Consider the following 21,681-nt stretch of genomic DNA (forward strand, 5'->3'; position numbering starts at 1 on the left):
GGAGTTGAAAATTCTGCCTCCTAATTAAATATGTGTGATTGAGCAAGTCAGTCTTTTTCTGCCTCAGAGTATTTATCTGTAAAGTCAGGAAGTTGCACTGAGATAATGTCCCTTTCAGCTCTAAAAGTCAATGATTCTATGAATGCTTAGCTACATTCTGTATCACCGAAAGGTAGAAATGGTATCTTCTATGTTTTCCTAACTCCCAATTTTGCCATCATATGGTAAACAACAAAAATAAAGGTAATTAAAAATAGGAAAGAAATGGACTTAAAATTATGCCATCTGATGTCTCAGGCGATTTCATTTTATGTTACATTCTCGTCCTTGAACATATGTATACATAATTTTACATAGTTGCAGTCATAAAATAGGTAAAATGTTATATTCGGCCTACTTCACTTGACATTATACTTTATTATTACCATTATCACTGATAATTATAGTTTAAATGGCTACATGGTATTTGATTTCATTGATGTATCGTAGTTTACTTTAAAAGATCCTATATTTGGAACTTTAGACTGCTTTCAATGTTTGATACCATAAAGAAGCTGCAGCAAAGTTTTTATTCATATGGCTCTTTCTTTTGAATAACTTTCTAAGAATACATTTCTAGGAGTGTAATTACTGAGTTAAAGGGAGCCTCTTTACCGTTGTTTATAAGTATTAGCAAATGGCTTTCCTGAAAGCTTATGCTGATTTACATTGTTGCCACCATATCTGAGAGTGATAGTTTAAGCCTCCCCAAAGGTGTGATATGAAATTACTTAATGTTTTAATTTACATTTCTTTGATTACTGGAAATCTTGAACATTTTTCCATTTGAGATTGCATTTTTTTTTTTTTTGAGACGGAGTTTTGCTCTTGTTACCCAGGCTGGAGTGCAATGGCGCAATCTTGGCTCACCGCAACCTCCACCTCCTGGGTTCAGGCAATTCTCCTGCCTCAGCCTCCCGAGTAGCTGGGATTACAGGCACGCGCCACCATGCCCAGCTAATGTTTTGTATTTTTAGTAGAGACGGGGTTTCACCATGTTGACCAGGATGGTCTCGATCTCTTGACCTCATGATCCACCCACCTCAGCCTCCCAAAGTGCTGGGATTACAGAGATTGCATTTTATCTTATGTGAATTATCTGACTGTGCCCTTTTCCATTTATCTGACTGTGAAACCACAGGTAAGTCACTTAACCTCTCTGAGGCTTGGTTTTCTCATCTGTAAGCAGAATAATAATAATAATACGTATCTCAGAGATGTTGCATGGAATTCTCAATGTAAAGTATATAGAATAGTACTTGATATATAGAAAACCTTTAAAAAATGTTAATACTAGTTGTATTAGGACATTCCTGATTTTTGTTATAATTTATGATTTCCTCTGGTCCTTGTATAAATGCATAAGTATCTTTGATTAATTTATAAGCAAACTCTTTATGTAATCCTTTGGTCTGCTGGGGTTTGGTTAATTCTTCCTTTGTTTGTTGTTTTAATTTCTGTATTGGTTTTGCGTGTATGTTCAGGCATGCACATGTAAGCATGTGAGTATGTGTTTTCTCACAAATCCAGAAGCACAGTCTATGCCAAAGGGGCAGCTCATAAAAATGTTGACTGACAGTGCTCAGAGTAGTGCAGTCAGCTCTGCTGAATAACTGTTCAACCAAATCATTTAGAAAAATAACAAACGGGCAAAATCAAACTACATTCATACATGCACTTATAAAACCAAAACCAAACCCAAACCATGCACATTACAAACAAGATGTTTTAAGCCAGAGAAATGAAAGAAATTGTAAACCATAGAAATTTCTCTTTAAGAGTAACTAATTTTTTTCGAGATGGAGACTTGCTCTGTCGCCGGGCTGGGTGATCTCAGCTCACTGAAACCTCCGTTTCTGGAGTTCATGTGATTCCCCTATCTCAGCCTCCTGAGTAGCTGAGACTATAGGCGCCTGCCACCACACCCAGCTATTTTTTTGTATTTTAGTAAAGATGGGGTTTCACCATGTTGCCCAGGATGGTCTCCATCTCCTGACCTCATGAACTGCCTGCATTGGCCTCCCAAAGTGTTGGGATTACAGGTGTGAGCCATAGCACCCAGCCATAACTGATTCTTTATATACAGTTGTTGCCTAATTCCTGGCATAGTGATATTTATTTATTTATTTATTTATTTTCTGAGATCTAATTTAGACCATGGAGAGAAAAAACAAAAAGGTGGCATGAATAAACTGCCTTGGGGAGTAAAGGGACCTCTTAGAATCCACGACCTCACGGGTGGAAGAGATCCTTAAGGAGGGAATGAAGCACAGCTCAGAGTGGGAAGGTTGGCAATGTTTAAGACCAAAGTTAATCATCTCTTCATGAGTGAATTGAGAGAGAAGAATTAAAAGCATAAAAGCATAATATGAGTAATGGGAGGAACTGATGAAGCCTGCTGCCCAGTTGAGGATTGGAAACGATTTAAACTGGATAATACAGTATGTGTTTTGGCTCTGAGAAAACAGAAGTTGAACTTTTGAGTAGTAATTAAGGGCATGGTCTCAAAGTATTTGCAAATAGTGCTGGTATGGAGAACAGATGCTGACATTATTGCCAATGGGAATCATGATGTGATCGTTGGAGTGAGAGACTGAAAGAAACCACAGGGAATTTTTGCAGAAAGCTCGGCATTGAACATGATTTATGGTTGATTTAAGAAGGAGACAAGGAAAATAAGGCTACAAGTGTATACCCTCTGACTGCTGCAGACAAAGGATGTAAACAGCCATGGCTCTCCAACCTCCTGGCAATCAGGATTCTGCTCATACAGAAAGGCACCAGAATGTTTGTCTGAGTTAAGTGCATACTTCTTTTTTAGTATCTAAGAATAGTTATCCTCCTTTCCTCTCCAATTACTGTTTGGGTATCCTTAAAAATCCTCACCAGCTATTAAGTATCACAGAGTTACGCAAAGAGGTCTGCAGGGAACTGATGACTTCCCAAAGCGGATCAGAGAACCTCACAGGAGGCCCTAAGCTTGAAAGGTGAGCAGCTCTATGTTGATGCTCTTATGTGTGTGAGGTACTTTTATGTTAGAAAACTGAAGTTTGGAGATTTAGGAGAGTGAGGTGAATCTTCCAAAAATATCTAACAAAGTATGCTGAGAAGGTAAGTTAGAGCAGAAAATATGTGACCATTCCTTGGTCTTGGGTCACTTAAGTTATAACCTTTCTTCAGAGAGTAGAGAACAAACATTGCCTCTGGTACAAAAATAAGAACTTTTTTGTTTGTTCTGAGACAGAGTCTTGCTCTGACACACAGGTTGGAGTGCAGTGGCATGATCATGGCTCACTGCAGCCTCAACCTCCTGAGCTCATGCAATCCTTCCACTTCAGCCTCCCAAGTAGCTGGGACTACAGGTGCATGCCACCATGCCTGGCTACTTTTTAAATTTTTTATAGAGACAGGGTCTCCTTATGTGGCCCAGGCTGCTCTCAAACTCCTGGTCTCAAGCCATCCTCCCACCTCACCTCCCCAGGTGCTGGTATTAAAGGCATGAGCCACCATGCCTGCCCAAAATAAGAACTTTTTGAGCTATCCTGTAGAGCATCTGAGTTTTGAAATGGGAAAAGAGAGACATATTTGACTAAAAGTAGTAGGATTTTCAAATGAGAGAGATAGTCTGCAGGGATGTCAGTGCTGGTCCTCAAGTCTTTGGGACCACTATAGAAATGGGCTCTTATAAGGGGAAAAGATGAAAAACCAAAATGTTGCCAAAGGTCAGGAACAATGAGCTTTAATGCCTGGCCAGTGACAATGCTTTTTGAATAGCAAAGGAAACAGATTAGATAAGGAAAATAAAGTCAGGCTTTGTGCCTGGGAACCTGAGCCAGTGAAGCCTATCAGTGGCCAGAGTTCCATTACCTCAGGAAAATGGCACCAGGCTCTCTCAGCATGCCTGTTTACAGGCATTCCACCACATTCATATCTCACCCTTATTTCCTAGTTGGGTTTCCTTTGAAAACTTATACTCCTAGAGCCTATGTTAACACTGCAGAGGTCATTCCAAACCTGGAACAGAGTAGCAAGATCCAAGTGCACTCTTGGTGTGCAGGGTGCCTGTCTCAGGTACATAGTCAGAGAAGAGCTGATACAGCGAAGGCAGATGGAAAGGTGAGGATTCTCCCTGTCTGCTTGCATTGTCCTCTCCACCATCTTGTTTTCTTGGCAGAATCCTCATCATTCAGCATCTGCTCAGGTGTTAATATCTGTTATCTCTCAATAAACCCCACTGATAGAAAGAGCTCTATCCCCACAGCATTTTGTACACAGCATTAATTATGCATTTGCTGCATTGTTTCCCAGTGGTTTGTGTGTCCATCTTTCTTACTGGACCATCAATTTTAAGATGTTCGAGTCTGTGTTTTGCATCTGTCTCCAGCCCTAAATCAGTATCCAGAACTACATTGTCCAGTATGGTAGCTGCCAGCTACATGTGGATATTGAACACTTGAAATGTAATCAATTCCAATTGAGATGTGTTGCAAGTATAAAGTACACATCGGATTTTGCCAACCTAGTATCAATAAGAGAATGTAGGCTGGGTGTGATGGCTCATGCCTATAATCTCAGCATCTTGGGAGGTGGGCTGATCACTTGAGCCCAGGAGTTCAAGACCAACCTGGCCAACATGGCAAAACCCCGTCTACTAAAAATACAAAAAAATTGGCCGGGCATGGTAGCGTGTGCCTGTAATCCCAGTTACTCAGGAGGCTGAGGCTCAAGAATCACTTGAACCTGAGAGGCAGAGATTGCAGTGGACTGAGATTGTGCCACTGCACTCCAGCCTGGTGTTTCAAAAAGAGAGAGAGAGAGAGAGAGAGAGGGAGAATGTAAACTATCTCAGTAATATATTTTTATAATGATTACATGTTAAAATGGTAATGTTTGGGATGTATTGAGTTAAATATGATATTAAAATTAATTGTATCTGCATCTTTTTACTGTTTCACATGGCTACTAGGAAATTTAAAAGTAAATATATATGGCTCCTGTTCTAGAACATAGTAGAGGCTTACCTGAGGCAGGTCTTAGCAGGCAAAAGAAAATACAGAAAATACATTCATTTTGGATTTTGAAGAGATGAGGCAATTTACAGAAGTGAGGGCAAGGTTAAGGAAACCCTCAAAAGATGCTGAAGCATCAAGAGACTAGCAAAAGAGGGGAACAGTTAGCCTACAGAGGAGAGGAAAGGCCATTACTAGAGCTGGTGAGCACTGAAGGTGCGGAAGAGGAGCACCCAGCAGGAGCTTTAGTTCCCAGTCACTGCCAGAGTCACGCCTTGCTCCCACTGCCTATAGGGAAACGGAAGCCAGAGGGCAGAGATCTTGGATGATACAGCCCTTAGGGGACCACACTTACCTCCCTCCCCAGGGCAGAGAAGAATGGAGAATAGGTGAGGGCAGGAGGAGAGCATGGGATAAAGAGTAACGAGCACAGAGCTCAGTACATTTGTTCAGTGAATGAATGAAATGAAACTAGTCACTGAAGAATGGAGGATGGTGGAAAATTCACTTTGTCCCATGTGGAATCTTTGTGCAGTAGTGCTTTTCAAACTGTTCTGTGACACTGAAGAGTTTAGTGAAATTATGTTAGGGGTTCCAAAGACATTTCTTTCTTATTTTATATATATACTAATTTAGAAGGTTTAGGTGTGCATTAGTCTTTTAGAAAAGCATTTCCACAGGGGAATGACAATGTTAAATTGGGAGGCCTAAGATATATAAAGACAGGGTCTTGCTCTCCAGGCTGGAGTGCAATGGTGTGATCTCGGCTCACTGCAACATCCGCCTCCCAAGTAGCTGAGACTACAGGCGCGTGCCATCATGCCCAGCTAATTTTTGTATTTTTAGTAGAAATGGGTTTCACAGTGTCAGACAGAATGGTCTAGAACTCCTGACCTCGTAATCCACCCACTTCGGCCTACCATAGTGCTGGAATTACAGGTGTGAGCCATTGTGCTTGGCCATTAAATATGTATATTTCTAACTATTGAAACTCTCCTTGAGGATGGGTGCAGTGGCTCATGCCTGTAATCCCAGCACTTTAGGAGGCTGAGGCAGGTGGATCACTTGAGGTGGATCACTTGAGACCAACCTGGCCAACATGGTGAAATCCTGTCTCTACTTAAAATATAAAAATTAGCTGGGTGTGGCAGCACGTGACTGTAGTCCCAGCTACTTGGGTGGCTGAGGCAAGAGAATTGCTTGAAACTGGGAGACAAAAGTTGCAGTGAGCCAAGATTGCACCACCACACTCCAGCTTGGGCAACAGGGAGAGACTCCATGCCAAAAACAAACAAACAAACAAACTCACCTAAAACACAGCAACATGTACACTCAAACGTGTTAAGTATCAAAATTTTTAACACATGGAAACATCACATGTCAACTTGTGCTGCCACATAAATTTTTGTGCAAGCCTAAAAATAAGAGTTCCTCCTGCCTCTTTTGTGCTATTTGAATATCTTTTGTTATTATTTAAATTTTTCTAGTCACTCTCTGCTTATCCATTAGTTGAATATCTTTTTTTTTTTTTTGAGATGGAGTTTTTCGCTCTTGTTACCCAGGCTGGAGTGCAATGGCGCGGTCTCAGCTCACTGCAACCTCCGCCTCCTGGGTTCAGGCAATTCTCCTGCCTCAGCCTCCTGAGTAGCTGGGACTACAGGTACGCACCACCATGCCCAGCTAATTTTTTGTATTTTTAGTAGAGATGGGGTTTCACCGTGTTGACCGGGATGGTCTCGATCTCTTGACCTCGTGATCCGAAGTGCTGGGATTACAGGCGTGAGCCACCGCGCCTAGCCATTAATTGAATATCTTAAATGTATCACTAATTAAGAAGGTTTAGGTCTGTATTAGTCTTTTAGAAAAGCATTTCCACAGGGAAATGACAATGTTAAACTGAGAGGCCCAAGATGAACAGCATTTGGAGACAACAGGACATAGATTATAATGAGCACAGGTTTCCTGGTGACCTCTGCTCAGATTGAACTCATTCGTCTTTTAGAAAAAATCGGGTCTATATGTGTTTGTTTATGTAAAGTTGCACGCATTAGTAAACCATTGTAACATATGGGCACAGCTCAATTAAATGCTGAGCAATGTTCGGGAGTGTGTATTTGACACATGTTCATGTCTCATCATGTATCTCACTTGCTATCATGTTTATGTAAATATGATACATTCATGTTAGGGAATTCTACAATTGCAGATATTGTAGGAATTCCATCTGAAATGCATTTCTGGCCATTTGCATTTGATATTCCCTATGCCTTGAAGATATTTCCTTCAGCTTTTGATAAGGCTGAGATTAAGATGTTCCTTAGTCCTATTTATCCTTTTATCCTTTAGCTTTTTTTTTTTTTTTTTTTTTTTTTTTTTGAGACAGAGTTTCGCTCTTGTTACCCAGGCTGGAGTGCAATGGCGCGATCTCGGCTCACCGCAACCTCCGCCTCCTGGGTTCAGGCAATTCTCCTGCCTCAGCCTCCCGAGTAGCTGGGATTACAGGCACGTGCCACTATGCCCAGCTAATTTTTTGTATTTTTAGTACAGACGGGGTTTCACTATGTTGACCGGGATGGTCTCGATCTCTCGACCTCGTGATCCACCCGCCTCGGCCTCCCAAAGTGCTGGGATTACAGGCTTGAGCCACCGCGCCCGGCCTATCCTTTAGCTTTTAACTGAAAGGTTTCCTCCTTGGGAAAGGCTTCCCTGACCACCTAATCACTTAAGTAGGTTCCCTCCCCATTCTCTGTTTAAGTCTTATTTCAACCTTCATAGCACTTACCACAATTTGTAACTGTTTTGCATAATTATCACTTTATTGCTTTTTGCCTGTTTGCCTAAGAAGAATTTAAATTTCAGCAGTATAGGGATGGGGTTTCTACTTAACATGGGTCTGGGACTATTGTAAGAGCTTTACCCATATTCATTTATCTACTCACAATCACCTAGTGAAGGCCCCTTTGAGAGGCAAGGACACTGAGATGCAGAGACGGTAAGTGGCCTGGTAAAGGTTTCGTAACTAACACACGGGAGAGCCAGCATTCAAACCCAAGAATCAGTGGGGGTCCAGGAGTACAGCAGCATATTTAATATTAAAGGCTTCCAACTCCAGGACCCAAAGTGCTAACAAGAACACTGAGGTTTTTTTTGTGTTGGTTTGTGTTGTTTTTTTTTGTTTGTTTGTTTGTTTGAGACAGACACTCACACTGTCACCCAGGTTGGAGTGCACTGCTGCGATCTCTGCTCTCTGCAGCCTCTGCTTCCTGGGTTCAAGCGATTCTCCTGCCTTAGCCTCCTGAGTAGCTGTGATTACAGGTGCCCGCCACCATGCCCAGCTAATTTTTTGTGTTATTAGTAGAGATGGAATTTCACTATGTTGGCCAGGCTGGTCTTGAACTCCTGATCTCGTGGTCTGCCCACCTCAGCATCCCAAAGTGCTGGGATTGCAGGCATGAGTCACCATACCTGGCTGAGTCCTTGGTGCTAACAGAGGCAAGGAGGGATTCTTCTCTAGAACCTTTAGAGGGAGCCTGTCCCTCCTGACACATTTATTTCAGATTTCTAGCCACTAGAATTGTGAGAGAATAAACTTCTATCATTGATTGATTGATTGATTGAGACAGAGTCTCACTCTGTCACCCAGGCTGGAGTGCAGTGGTGCGATCTCAGCTCACTGCAACCTCGGCCTCCTGATTTCAAGCGATACTCCTGACTCAGCTTCCTTAGTAGCTAAGACTGCAGTCGTGAGCCACCATGCCTGGCTATTTTTGTATTGTTAGTAAGAGAGAGGGTCTTGCCATGTTGGCCAGACTTGTCTTGAACTCCTGACCTCAGGTGATCCTCCCACCTCTGCCTCCCAAAGTGCTGAGATTACAGGTGTGAGTCACCTCGCCCAGCCTTGACATTGGCTTTTGCTTCAGTTTTATTAATAGCAGGATTCATGTGCTCTGAGGGGGGCTTTTCTCAGACTGATGTCTTTTTTTTTTTTTTTTTTTTAAGACTGAGTTTCGCTCTTGTTACCCAGGCTGGAGTGCAATGGCGCCATCTCGGCTCACCACAACCTCCGCCTCCTGGGTTCAGGCAATTCTCCTGCCTCAGCCTCCTGAGTAGCTGGGATTACAGGCACGCGCCATCATGCCCAGCTAATTTTTTGTATTTTTAGTAGAGACGGGGTTTCACTATGTTGACCAGGATGGTCTCGATCTCTTGACCTCGTGATCCACCCGCCTCGGCCTCCCAAAGTGCTGGGATTACAGGCTTGAGCCACCGAGCCCGGCCAGACTGATGTCTTATCCTTCTTAGTGCCCCAAACTAGATCCTGTTCAGACATGCTATAACAAATTAGTGTGAGTTTATTTTAGTGTAAAAATTTTGAGTTCTCTTCATAATTGTTTCATAATACACATTTTCCATGAATTTTTTTTGAAGACCCCTCATACATGTGTCTGTTTAACTTATTTCTGTCCTCTTCTTTATTTGATTCACTTTTTTTTAAATCTATTTAAATAACACTTACTGAAGGACAACTCTGGGCCAGACACTGTGCTGAGGCTTGGAGACCCGGATGACCAGAATATGGTCATAGCCCTCTAGGGATGCTAGGCAGATGGAGCACATCAACTAAAGATTACACCAATTAATTGGCCAAGAATTTGAACCAGGATTCTAGTCAGCAGGACCAGAGGAAAGTTAATACCCTTTTGGCCTGTTACTGTCTTGTTTTGTCTTCCATTGTACTTTCCTCCAGCTTTCCTTTTCTCTCAAAGACTTTCTTTTCTGGCTATCTTATGTTCCCTTTCTTTCCCCACTTTTTAATTATTTATATAGCCAATTCCAGATGACCTCTTTTGTGAATTTTATACAATTAATGCTTGGCACCCAACAGTGGAATCTAGATTTAATCCTCCACCATCAGCGTCCCCCCCCTCCCCAGCACTCCGCTCCCCAGAATGATGCATGCTCAGGGAACAGGGACTAATTGTAACATTAGCCTAAGGAAGCTGAACTAGGCGGTCATTAGTTCTTTACCACTCCCTATTTCCTTGCTTTCCACAAAATTTAGGATCTCTTCCCAACCCACATAGAAATGACTTTTTAAAAAAGTATTCTCCATTCTCTGCTCCATATCCATTGGCACAAACATTACAAATAAATGTCTTGTGACTTTTTTCCTGCTGTCCCTAGAATTGTGGAATGTTGTTTTGAAATTCTTCTTTGGATTTTTGTATCCAAATTTATACACCCAATTCTTAGCACACTGCCTGACACACAATAGGTGTCCAATAAATATATGTGAAAATAAGTCCAAAGTGAAAAGAGAGAAAAATATCAGTAGATTATTTTTGCATGAACAATGTTGCTATGTTTTTATTTAGGTGTTCATGCATCTGTTTGGCCCCTGAGTTACATGGTCCTCAAGAGTAAAGGGACTAGTCCTTCTTCTTATTTGTATTCTCTCTTGACCTGTGCCTAAAATAATACCTGGTACAGAGCAAAACCATAATCTATATTTGTTGAATGAACATGAGTAAAGACTAGATAGTTGGCCGGGCGTGGTGGCTCAAGCCTGTAATCCCAGCACTTTGGGAGGCCGAGGTGGGTGGATCACGAGGTCGAGAGATCGAGACCATCCTGGTCAACGTGGTGAAACCCCGTCACTACTAAAAATACAAAAATTAGCTGGGCATGGTGGCGCGTGCCTGTAGTCCCAGCTACTCAGGAGGCTGAGGCAGGAGAATTGCCTGAACCCAGGAGGCGGAGGTTGTGGTGAGCCGAGATCGTGCCTTTGCACTCCAGCCTGGGTAACAAGAGCGACACTGTGTCTCAAAAAAAAAAAAAAAAAAAAAGACTAGATAGTTGATATCTGTGATTGACGTGGATGAGGATTTATATCATTAATGTTGTCTTAATTGTTTTCTGGAACAAAGTGTAAATAGCTTGGGTAAATAAACTATAAATGGTATTAGAAGAAGGTCTATGGAGAAGAAACATCCCAGGTGGCACTAAGGCCAGGGGAGCCCCTGCCTTAAGATGGGCTTGTCTGCTGCTGTTTCACTTTCCTGGAGCGAGAACTCTGGAGATGGCTTTGCACATGGAATGGGGGGTACAAGAATGTGAATATGTGGCCTGGGGGATTTTGTTAACATAGTAATTTCCTTCTAAACACTTGAGAAAGACTTAGTTCTAATTCTATTCTGTTGCCGTTGCCTCTGTCCTTTCCCCTCGTATCACATTTAAATTCTATGACTTGTCCAGTTAATGTGGACATGCATAGTAAGTGGGCCTGGATCTTATTCTAAATGGAAGCTAGAGCTGGTGTCCAGACACAAGGAAAGCATAATTACCCCAAGAGCAGAGTTGTGTTTTCTGAGAAGGCTTTGAGCAGTGTCCATGGAGCCCCAGATGTAAATTCCCACATTAGACAAGTAAAAAGATTTATGAAACACATTTCTCCTGTTTCTTGTAGAAAAAGAAAATCTCTTTTGTGAGAAGATTAGTGTTTGAGTACTTCTTGACCCTTAAGGGAAAGAAAGAAAATGATATCAAAAATCTATACATGCTAAAATAATATTCATCGAAATGAGAAATGATTGATTATTTCCATATGTTCTTATCCTATTTCAATTTAAATTAATTTTGCAGGAGTCATTAACCATCTCCACAAAATTTGCTGGGTTTTCTCTGAATGCTGGCTTTGGCACACCTGCAGCCAGTGCATGTCTTTATGGTTAATCTGTAGGAACCAAAATTAATTTCAGTGAAACAGCTAAATGGTTCTCAAGAGTCCTTACTCATATGTCTGGTTAGCATTCACCAGGGGCAATAAACACAGCCTGACAAGGGTGATAGAAATGTTTCAAGGGACCTTTCCAAGTTCTCTCGCTATCTTTTTTTTTTTTTTTAATTTGCAGGTGCAAAAATTCCATTTGTAATTCTTTAATTCCAAGGGCAAAAAAAAAAAAAAAATTCCAAGGGCAATGGGTATCCTGGGGTCTCAGATTCAGGACAAATGGCCAGCTGGGATACAATATTCTGCTTGCAAGTCATGGCAAGTGCGGAAGGAGGGCAAGCCATTAAAAATTTGGCCTGTTTTCCTTTTTTCTCTTTTTGTGCATCCTTTTCCTCTTCTAGACGGGTGTACAATTACACGAGCTGAATTAGTTATCTCCCAAAGCTGTGCTGTTGTACATCCAGGAAAAGGACTTGATTACTCAACCCATGGTTCCAGGAGCCTTATTTGGGTTCTTTTGTGCAGCAGAAAAAAGTGCTGAGTGCACCCTCTATTTGTTTTGCGATTTGCCTGCTGGGCACATTACTTGCTATCACTCTGGTTTCAATAGATGTCTTTCCACGGAGGTTTTAGCATATCTATATTTAGAAAACAATAAAAGATGTATAAGATGGAAAAATTAGGGGAAAGCAGAAGTGCACTGAGGAGGAGAGAAAAGGGCAAGAGACAATCATGGATACTTCTCATGACAGCAGCTGTCCCTAACATCCAGGCTTGATTTCTTTCTTGCCTTGCCAAGTGTTCCACTGTGCAATGTGGAGTTATTAAGTGTGGAGATGAGGGGAGGAACAAGAGACAAGGAAAACATAGCTCCAGTACTCTGTGGTGTTTTTGGAGTGAGTTTTGCCAGGGCATGTACCGGACACAGTGTGAGAATCCAGGAAGGGAGAGACATGTCAGCTGTGAGAGGCATATCCATGTGGTTATTATGGCCACATATCATCTCCTTTGCTGGGCTTTGTCAGCATATGAGCTGCTGATGAGGATGACTTCTTTCCCAACCAGGAATGGTTTGTATGGCTTTTCTGCAAGCTATCGCTGGGAGCTTAGGTTTGGGGATTCCTGAGGTGGGTATAACTAGAACAGGCTCTTGTTTATCTTCACTCAGACTTTGATGCTTTGAAAAGATCAACAGGCAAAATACTCAGATTAAAAACAAAAAAAACAAATGGAAAAAGAAAGAGGAAGGACGGAGAACTTGAAATCAAGGAAGAAATGACTTTAAGATAGTCTAGTCTCTTGACCAATGTAGCTATAATGACATTGCCCATGACCTCAGATAGTAGGTTTATTTGGTTGTGGGCCTGGCATGTGTTTGTTCAATTTTATGTGGTCTTCTTAATGCTGTGTGGAATATTATAAACTTGTACTTATTTATTTATGTATACGTTTACTTATTTATCTGTACATCTAGCACAGAGACACAACTAGTTGGGTACTTAACAAGTAGATACATGAGTTGCCATAGCTACAAACTACTATTAACAGTAGGATGTTCATAGCCATTTTCTTTTTTTTTTTTTTTTTTTTTGAGACGGAGTTTCGCTCTTGTTACCCAGGCTGGAGTGCAATGGTGCGATCTCGGCTCACCGCAACCTCTGCCTCCTGGGTTCAGGCAATTCTCCTGCCTCAGCCTCCTGAGTAGCTGGGATTACAGGCACGCACCACCATGCCCAGCTAATTTTTTGTATTTTTAGTAGAGACGGGGTTTCACCATGTTGACCAGGATGGTCTCGATCTCTTGACCTCGTGATCCACCCGCCTCGGCCTCCCAAAGTGCTGGGATTAGAGGCTTGAGCCACCGCGCCTGGCCATTTTCTTTTTTTTGAGACAGAGTTTCATTCTTGTTGCCCAGGCTGGAGTGCAATGGTGCGATCTCGGCTCACTGCAAACTCTGCCTCCCTGATTCAAGCAATTCTCCTGCCTTATCCTCCAGAGGAGATGAGATTACAGGTGTCCGCCACCACATTCAGCTAATTTTTGTATTTTTAGTAGAGATGGGGTTTCCCCATGTCAGCCAGGCTGGTCTCAAACTCCTGACCTCAAGTGATCCACCTGCCTCAGCCTCCCAAAGTGCTAGGATTATAGGCGTGAGCCACTGTGCCCGGCGACCAGTTTCTTTTTCTCTTTTTTAAAAAAAATTTTTTTTAAATAAAGACGAGGTTTCACCATGATGGCCAGGCTGATCTTGAACTCCTAACCTCAGGTGATCCACCTACCTCGGCCTCCCAAAGTGCTAGGATTACAGGCATGAGCCACCGCGCCCGGCCCATTTTCTTTGATATTAAAAAATGCAATTAAGCCGGGCGCGGTGGCTCACGCCTGTAATCCCAGCACTTTGGGAGGCCGAGGTGGGTGGATCACAAGGTCAAGAGATCGAGACCATCCTGGTCAACATGGTGAAACCCCGTCTCTACTAAAAATACAAAAAATTAGCTGGGCATGTTGGTGCGTGCCTGTAATCCCAGCTACTCAGGAGGCTGAGGCAGGAGAATTGCCTGAACCCAGGAGGCGGAGGTTGCGGTGAGCCGAGATCGCGCCATTGCACTCCAGCCTGGGTAACAAGAGCGAAACTCCGTCTCAAAAAAAAAAAAAAAAAAAAAGGTTGTATGCTTTGACCTCAAGGCATTCACTGGGTTGTGATAGGACAGAAAGCATCAATACACAGGAAGAAGCAATGCCATGGAGGAAAAGGACCAGAGCCAGTGAGTTGGAAGGAATGGAGGAGAGAATGGTTCACTGTCCCCAGAGAGTAGGGGCAGGCTTGCAGAGGTTGTGGCATTCCAGTTTTTAAGCAGGAGCAACACATGTGAAAGAGATCACAGGGATATAGATGACAGAGAGACAGGGAGTGACAGCGCAGACCGTACGCACTACAGGAGCTGGCCAAACCCCAAGGCTCTCAGAGCACCGAGTTACCAGTTGCTTCCCAAGCATTCGCCCAGAGTAGTTGCTCATCTGAGAAGCTCTATTTCCCTTAGATAATGACAATGGAACTCAGATTTGTAGCCCAATTCATGACATACTTAGGGGCTCACTTATAACCCATTCTTGATTTTATGAAGAAAACAGTTTTCTTCTGTTCTGTGCTCTGTTTTAGAGTCAGGAGCTGATCTTCGCACTGATGCCATGCTAGATCTTCATTTGTTTTGTGCTGATGAGACTTAGGAGTGATAAGTGGAACAAAATTGATATTCTCTATATTCTACTATTGGGTTTTGATGGATAAAGTGGCCTTCTTGAAGTTTTCTACTTTCATTTGGAAAGTGTCATAAGATATAGGATAAATAATAAAGTAAGGTGCCAGGCTGGGAGTGGTGGTTCACACTTGTAATGCCAGAACTTTGTGAGGCCAAGGCAGGTGGATCACCTGAGGTCAGGAGTTCAAGACTAGCCTGGCCAACATGGTGAAACCCCGTCTGTACTAAAAATACAAAAATTTGCAGGGTGTGGTGGTGGGAACCTATAATCCCAGCTACTCAGGAAGCTGAGGCAGGTGATTCACTTAAACATGGGAGGCAGAGGTTGCAGTGAGCCGAGATGACACCACTGCACTCCAGCCTGAGCAGAAAAAAAAAAAATAATAAGATAAATTAAAAAAAACAAAGTGTGAGCTGGGCGTGATGGTTCACGCCTGTAATCTTAACACCTTGGGTGGCCTAAGAGGGCAGATCACGAGGTCAGGAGTTTGAAACCAGCCTGGCCAAAAGGGTGAAACCCTGTCTCTACTAAAAATACAAAAAGTAGCTGGACATGGTGGTGTGTGCCTGTAGTCTCAGCTACCTGGGAGGCTGAGACAGGAGAATCGCTGGAACCTGGGAGGTGGAGGTTGCAGTGAGCCAAGATTGCACCACTGCACTTCAGCCTGGGCAACAGAGCAAGACCTTGTCTAAAAAAAAAAAAAAAATGGTGTGGCACCAGATAGACATAAATTCAAATCCCAGATCTTGGTCATCTTGAGCATTGCCTTTTCACCTAAATTTGGACCCAAATTCTGAGAGGTAAGATATAGCTATGAACTTGGAATGCACCCAGGAAAAATTTCGAGCGATCTTTACCCCTCTGTTTGAATAAACAAATATAACTCAGTGATCACATCTACAGCATCAAGGCAATAGAGAAAGAAAAAAGCAACCACAGACTGGCTCTCTAAATACTTTGCTCTCCATTGCCTAATTCAGCAAGCTAAATACCTGATCCACAAGGAAATTTTTAAGAGTTTTTTGCAATAAATATTGTATACGGGTTCTTCTTTATCTTGGTGGTCTGTGATTATTTTCAGAAAACAGCTTTTATTGAAATAGCTAAACTTGGGAATAGGTAGGAGGCTAGAACTTTCAACCTACAATAGTAATAATAGCAATAATAATAACCTTGAGAGGCATTTGCTATATGCCAGGCACTATTTTAAGCACTTTATTATGAGTTAATTCATTTAATCTTACAACTACCCTATAAAATAGGTACTATCTTTATCTCTATTTTAAGATAAGGAAATTAGGCCAGGCACGATGGCTCATGCCTGTAGTGCCAGCACTTTGGGAAGCCAAAGTGGAAGAATCACTTGAGGCCAGGAGATTGAGACCAGCCTTGGCAAAAAAGTGAGACCCTGTCTCTACAGAAAATTTTAAAAATTAGCCAGACATGGTGGCATGTGCCTGTAGTTCCAGCTGCTTTGGAGGCTGAGGCAGAAGGATTATATGAGCCTTGGAGGTAAAGGCTTACAGTGAACCACGATAATGCCACTGTACTCTAGCCTGGGCAACAGAGCAAGACTCTGACTCAATGATAATAATAATAATAATAATAATAATAATAAATAAGGAATTTGAGGCACAGAGAGAGGCAGTGGCTTGCCAACTTGTCGGAGCCAGGATTTTTAACTACACTGTGTGATTTAGAGCCTGTTTCATGAACCTCTCTCCAGTTCTATAAGCCAACTTATTTTAAAATAACTATAATAATAACATTTTGTGTTCTAATTATAAAACTAAGTCATGGTAGGAATTTTTGAAAATAGAGAAAGGAGTAAAGAAACTGAAATTATTTGTATTTTTATTACTCAGGGACAACATTTATTAACATTTGGGTCTATTTCCTTTTGGAAATTAAATTGCATATATAATTCTCTTCAAATAGCGTAACACCACATATGACTTTTTAAATTTACTGTTACAATTTGAGCATTTTTTAATGTTATTAAATATTTTTATAAACCATAGATTTTAATGGCTGCAAATATTCCTATTATCTGGGGGTCCCATAATTTACTTTAAAAATCACATAATATTGGGCCATTAGGTTGTTTCCAGTGTTCTTGAGAAACATTGGTTGTATCTCTGTGTTGATTTCTGGAGGATGCCTTAGCCTGGTACTTTCTTTCTTTTTTTTTTTTTTTTTTTTGAGACGGAGTTTCGCTCTTGTTACCCAGGCTGGAGTGCAATGGCGCGATCTCGGCTCACCACAACCTCTGCCTCCTGGGTTCAGGCAATTCTCCTGCCTCAGCCTCCTGAGTAGCTGGGATTACAGGCACACACCACCATGCCCAGCTAATTTTTTTGTATTTTTAGTAGAGATGGGGTTTCACCATGTTGACCAGGATGATCTCTATCTCTTGACCTCGTGATCCACCCGCCTCGGCCTCTCAAAGTACTGGGATTACAGGCTTGAGCCACTGTGCCGGGCCTTATCCTGGTACTTTCAAGAGCTGCCCAGGCTATTTGAAGAATGGCTAATTTTCTCCTGAAGGGACTGTGCCCAAATCCCTGTCCCCCAAGTAAGAACATCCTAAGCCATTGAAGACAAGTGAGAATTTTGAAAAGTCTATTGAGTATCCTATTCAAGTTGTGTCAGAAGCTAAGTGAAAACTTACCTTAAATTACTATGTTTGAAATTAGTAAAGACAGGAAGGACTCTGAGCCCCTCCAGTCTACCCAGACATACTTTTTTTCTTTTGAGAGGGAGTCTCATCCTGTTGTCCAGGCTGGAATGCAGTGGCACTATCACGGCTCACGGCAGCCTTGACCTCCCTGGGCTCAGGTCTCCTTCCACCTCAGCCTCCTAAGTAGCTGGGACTACAGGTGTGTGCCAGCACATGTGGCTGACTGGTTTGTATTTTTTGTAAAGATAGGGTCTTACCGTGTTTCCCAGGCTGGCTTCGAACTCCTGGGCTCAAGCCACCAACCCACCATAGCCTCCTAAAGTGCTAGCATTACAGGCGTGAGCCACCACACTCAGCCCAGACAGACTAAAGGGATCTTTATACTATAAAGGGATCTTGTACCCAGAGTAATTGTGAGCTTAGATATTACTATAGTAAGATCACAAGGGGTAAAAATCAGATAAAGTGGTAATCATCTTACTTTGTGATCAAACTAATGCAGAAAAAGTAAAAAATTGTTTGATTTTGTAAGCTCTTTGAGGAAATAAGCAGTTTTAGTTAACACTGCTGTGGCAATCCCTATCTCACAGCTTCAGCTTAATCCCATAGCAACACTTGGAACTCATTTTTATTATAATTACAGTTGACCCTTGAACAATGCAAGGGTTGGGGCACTGCCCGCTTCATCCTGTGCAGTAGAAAATTCTCCTATACCTTTTTTTTTTTTTTTTTTGAGACGAAGTTTTGCTCTTGTTGCCCAATCTGGAGTGCAATGGCATCATCTTGGCTCATCACAACCTCCACCTCCCAGGTTCAAGTTATTCCCCTGCCTCAGCCTCCCTAATAGCTGGGATTATAGGCATTACTCCCATACACACCATGCCCAGAAGAGACAACAGGGAGGCACATGCAAGCTAAAGGCCTTGAGAGGACACAACAAGAAGGCAGCTGTTCACCGGCCAAAGAGAGAGGCCTCAGGAGAAACAGAACCTGTCAGCACTTTGATCTTAGACTTCTGGCCTCCAGAAGCGTGAGAAAATACATTTTTATTTAAGCTATCCAGTCTGTGATATTTTGTTATGGCAGCCCTAGCAAATTAATATATTCTCTCTAGGGGCTTCAATTACATACTTATTCAGCTACTGGAAGTTATTCCACTGCTTATTGAAACTCTGTTTTTTTTTAAGTCTTTTTTTTTTTTTTTTTTTTGAGACGGAGTTTCGCTCTTGTTACCCAGGCTGGAGTGCAATGGCGCGATCTCGGCTCACTGCAACCTCCGCCTCCTGGGTTCAGGCAATTCTTCTGCCTCAACCTCCTGAATAGCTGGGATTACAGGCACACGCCACCATGCCCAGCTAATTTTTTGTATTTTTTTTTAGTAGAGACAGGGTTTCACCATGTTGACCAGGCTGGTCTCGATCTCTTGACCTTGTGATCCACCCGCCTAGGCCTCTCAATGTGCTGGGATTACAGGCTTGAACCACCGCGCCCGGCCCCTTTTTTAAGTCTTTTTTTTTTCCCTTTGTTTCATTGTGAACTTTTTTTTAGTTTCCTTCAAGAAAATATTTATTGCATATTATTAGTGATTATGTTTTACAGCAAAATTAAATATATATGCTTTTCACAATCACAAAATGGGAATCAAGGCATCTATCAAATTTAAATGTTGAACCACATCCTGGTTTTCAGAATTCGGCAGCCAGTCATGGTGCTGCACTGGGGCACTAGTCCATGATTTCCAGTAGTTGAGGATCTTTTCAGTAATTGGAACAAAATCTTCTTTATATGTGAGAATCATTTCCACATAAAACCCTTTTGGGGGTTCAGATAGTTCACCGGGTACTTCACTTGTTGAGCCATCCTTTTGCTGTACTTCATCACCTGACGGCTGCGCCATTTTCCATCTGACATAAAACATTGAGCCCACCGGAGACCAGTTGCCAATCCCCTAGACCACGGACATCTGCTGGTTCCAGGCCATTAACTGGTTTTGATACATGGGTACAGTGGTAAGGGCCTCAATTCTCACAGGCCCACGGTGGAGGCAGCTCGCTGTGAACTTTCTATTGCTGTGTCTTCAAAATCCATATTTTTTTCTTCTCCATTGTTTAATCTGCCATTATTCCCATCCAGCGTATTTTCATTTCAGATATATTTTTATCTCTAAAAGGTTGGTTTGGGTATCTACATTAAAAAAAAAATTTCGTGAGTACATAGTAGGCATATATATTTATGGGATACATGAAATATTTTGATACAGGCAGGCAATGCATAGTAATCACATCAGGGTAAATGGGGTTATTTATGACCTAAAGCATTTATCCTTGTGCTTCAAACAATTTACATTATTTTCGTTATTTTTAAATGTACGATAAATTATTGTTGATGGTAATCACCCTGTTGTGCTATCAAATAGTAGATCTTATACATTCTAACTATATTTTTGTACCTATTAACTATCCCCACATTCCCCCCACCCCACTACCATTCCCAACCTCTGTTAACTGTCCTACTCTCTGTCTCAATGAGTTCAATTGTTTTAATATTTAGCTTTCACAAATCAGTGAGAACATGCAAAGTTTGTCTTTCTGTGCCTGGCTTATTTCACTTAACATAATGACTTCCAGTTCAGTTCCATCCATGTTGTTGCAAATGACAGGATTGCATTCTTTTTCATGGCGGAATAGTACTTTATTGTGTATATGTACCACATTTTCATTATCCATTTTTCTGTTAATGGACATTTAGGTTGCTTAGGGAATCTAAATTTTTTATTAATGTATTTTATTTTTTAGAACAGTTCTAGATTTACAAAAAACTGAGAAGATAGTTGTTATGAATTGACTCGTGTCCTCTCAAAATTCATAATTTGAAACCCTAGCTTCCAACATGACATTATTTGGAGAAAGGACTTTTAGGGAGATAATCAAGGTTAAATTAGGTCAGAAAGGTGAGGCCCTAATCCAATAGGACTGATGTCCTTATTTTTAAAAAAAGGGAAAAGACACTACTCTGTCACTCTCCCTCTCTAAAAGTGTAGATAAGAAGAGGCCATGTGATGACATAGCAAGAGGTAGTTGCCTACAAGCCAGGAGGAGAGTCCTCAACAGACATCAACCCTGATAATACCTTGATCTTGGACTTCTTGCCTTCAAAACTTAAAGAAAATAAATTTCTGTTGTTTAAGCCACCCAGATTGTGGTGGTTTTTATGGCAGTCGAAGCTGACTAATACAGTGCACAGGCTGGGCACAGTGGCTCACACCTATAATCCCAGCACTTTGAGAGGCTAAGGCGGAAGGATTACTTGAGGCCAGGAGTTCGAGACCAGCCTGGGAAACACAGGGAGATCCCATCTCTACAAAAAGTAAGAATACATTAGCTGGGCATGATGGCATGTGCCTGTGGTCCCAACTACTCAGGAGGCTGAGGCAGGAGGATTGCTTGAGCTTGGAGGCTGAGGCTGCAGTGAGCTGTGATCACGCCACTGCTCTCTAGCCTGGGCGACAGCATGACCCTGTCTCAAAATAAATAAATATAGTGTTCAAATATATCTCTTCAAGTCATGCTTTCAATTCTTTTGTGTATATACCAGAAGTAGAATTGCTGGTAGTTCTATGTTTAATTTTTGGAGTAACTGCCGTACTGTTTTACATGTGATTATTAGTAATAAGAAAAACAAGGCAGCAATGTGTTGTTTAAAAAATTCATAAAACTAGGCTGGGTGCAGTGGCTCACACCTATAATCTCAGCACTTTGGGAGGCTGACACAAGGTCAGGAGATTGAGCCTATCCTGGCCAACATGGTGAAACCCCATCTCTACTAAAAATACAAAAAGTTAGCAGGGCATGGTGGCATGAGCCTGCAATCTCAGCTATTTGGGAGGCTGAGGCAGGGGAATCACTTTAATCCAGGAGGTAGAGGTTGCAGTGAGCCAACATCATGCCACTGCACTCCAGCCT

At 41.9% G+C, this 21,681-nt stretch overlaps 1 protein-coding gene and 1 pseudogene across 1 annotated transcript in view; one reads left to right on the plus strand and one right to left on the minus strand.

Annotated features, from left to right (window-relative positions):
• The window catches only part of TLK1 (tousled like kinase 1), a 304,401-nt gene that overhangs the window by 526 nt on the left and 282,194 nt on the right, over window positions 1–21,681 (plus strand). The gene's annotated exons all lie outside the window — the stretch shown is intronic.
• Window positions 19,347–19,718, minus strand: LOC120364322 (small integral membrane protein 26-like; annotated as a pseudogene).

Source organism: Saimiri boliviensis, chromosome 5 (genome assembly GCF_048565385.1).
Source record: "Saimiri boliviensis isolate mSaiBol1 chromosome 5, mSaiBol1.pri, whole genome shotgun sequence".
In the NCBI taxonomy this organism is placed as follows: domain Eukaryota; kingdom Metazoa; phylum Chordata; class Mammalia; order Primates; family Cebidae; genus Saimiri; species Saimiri boliviensis.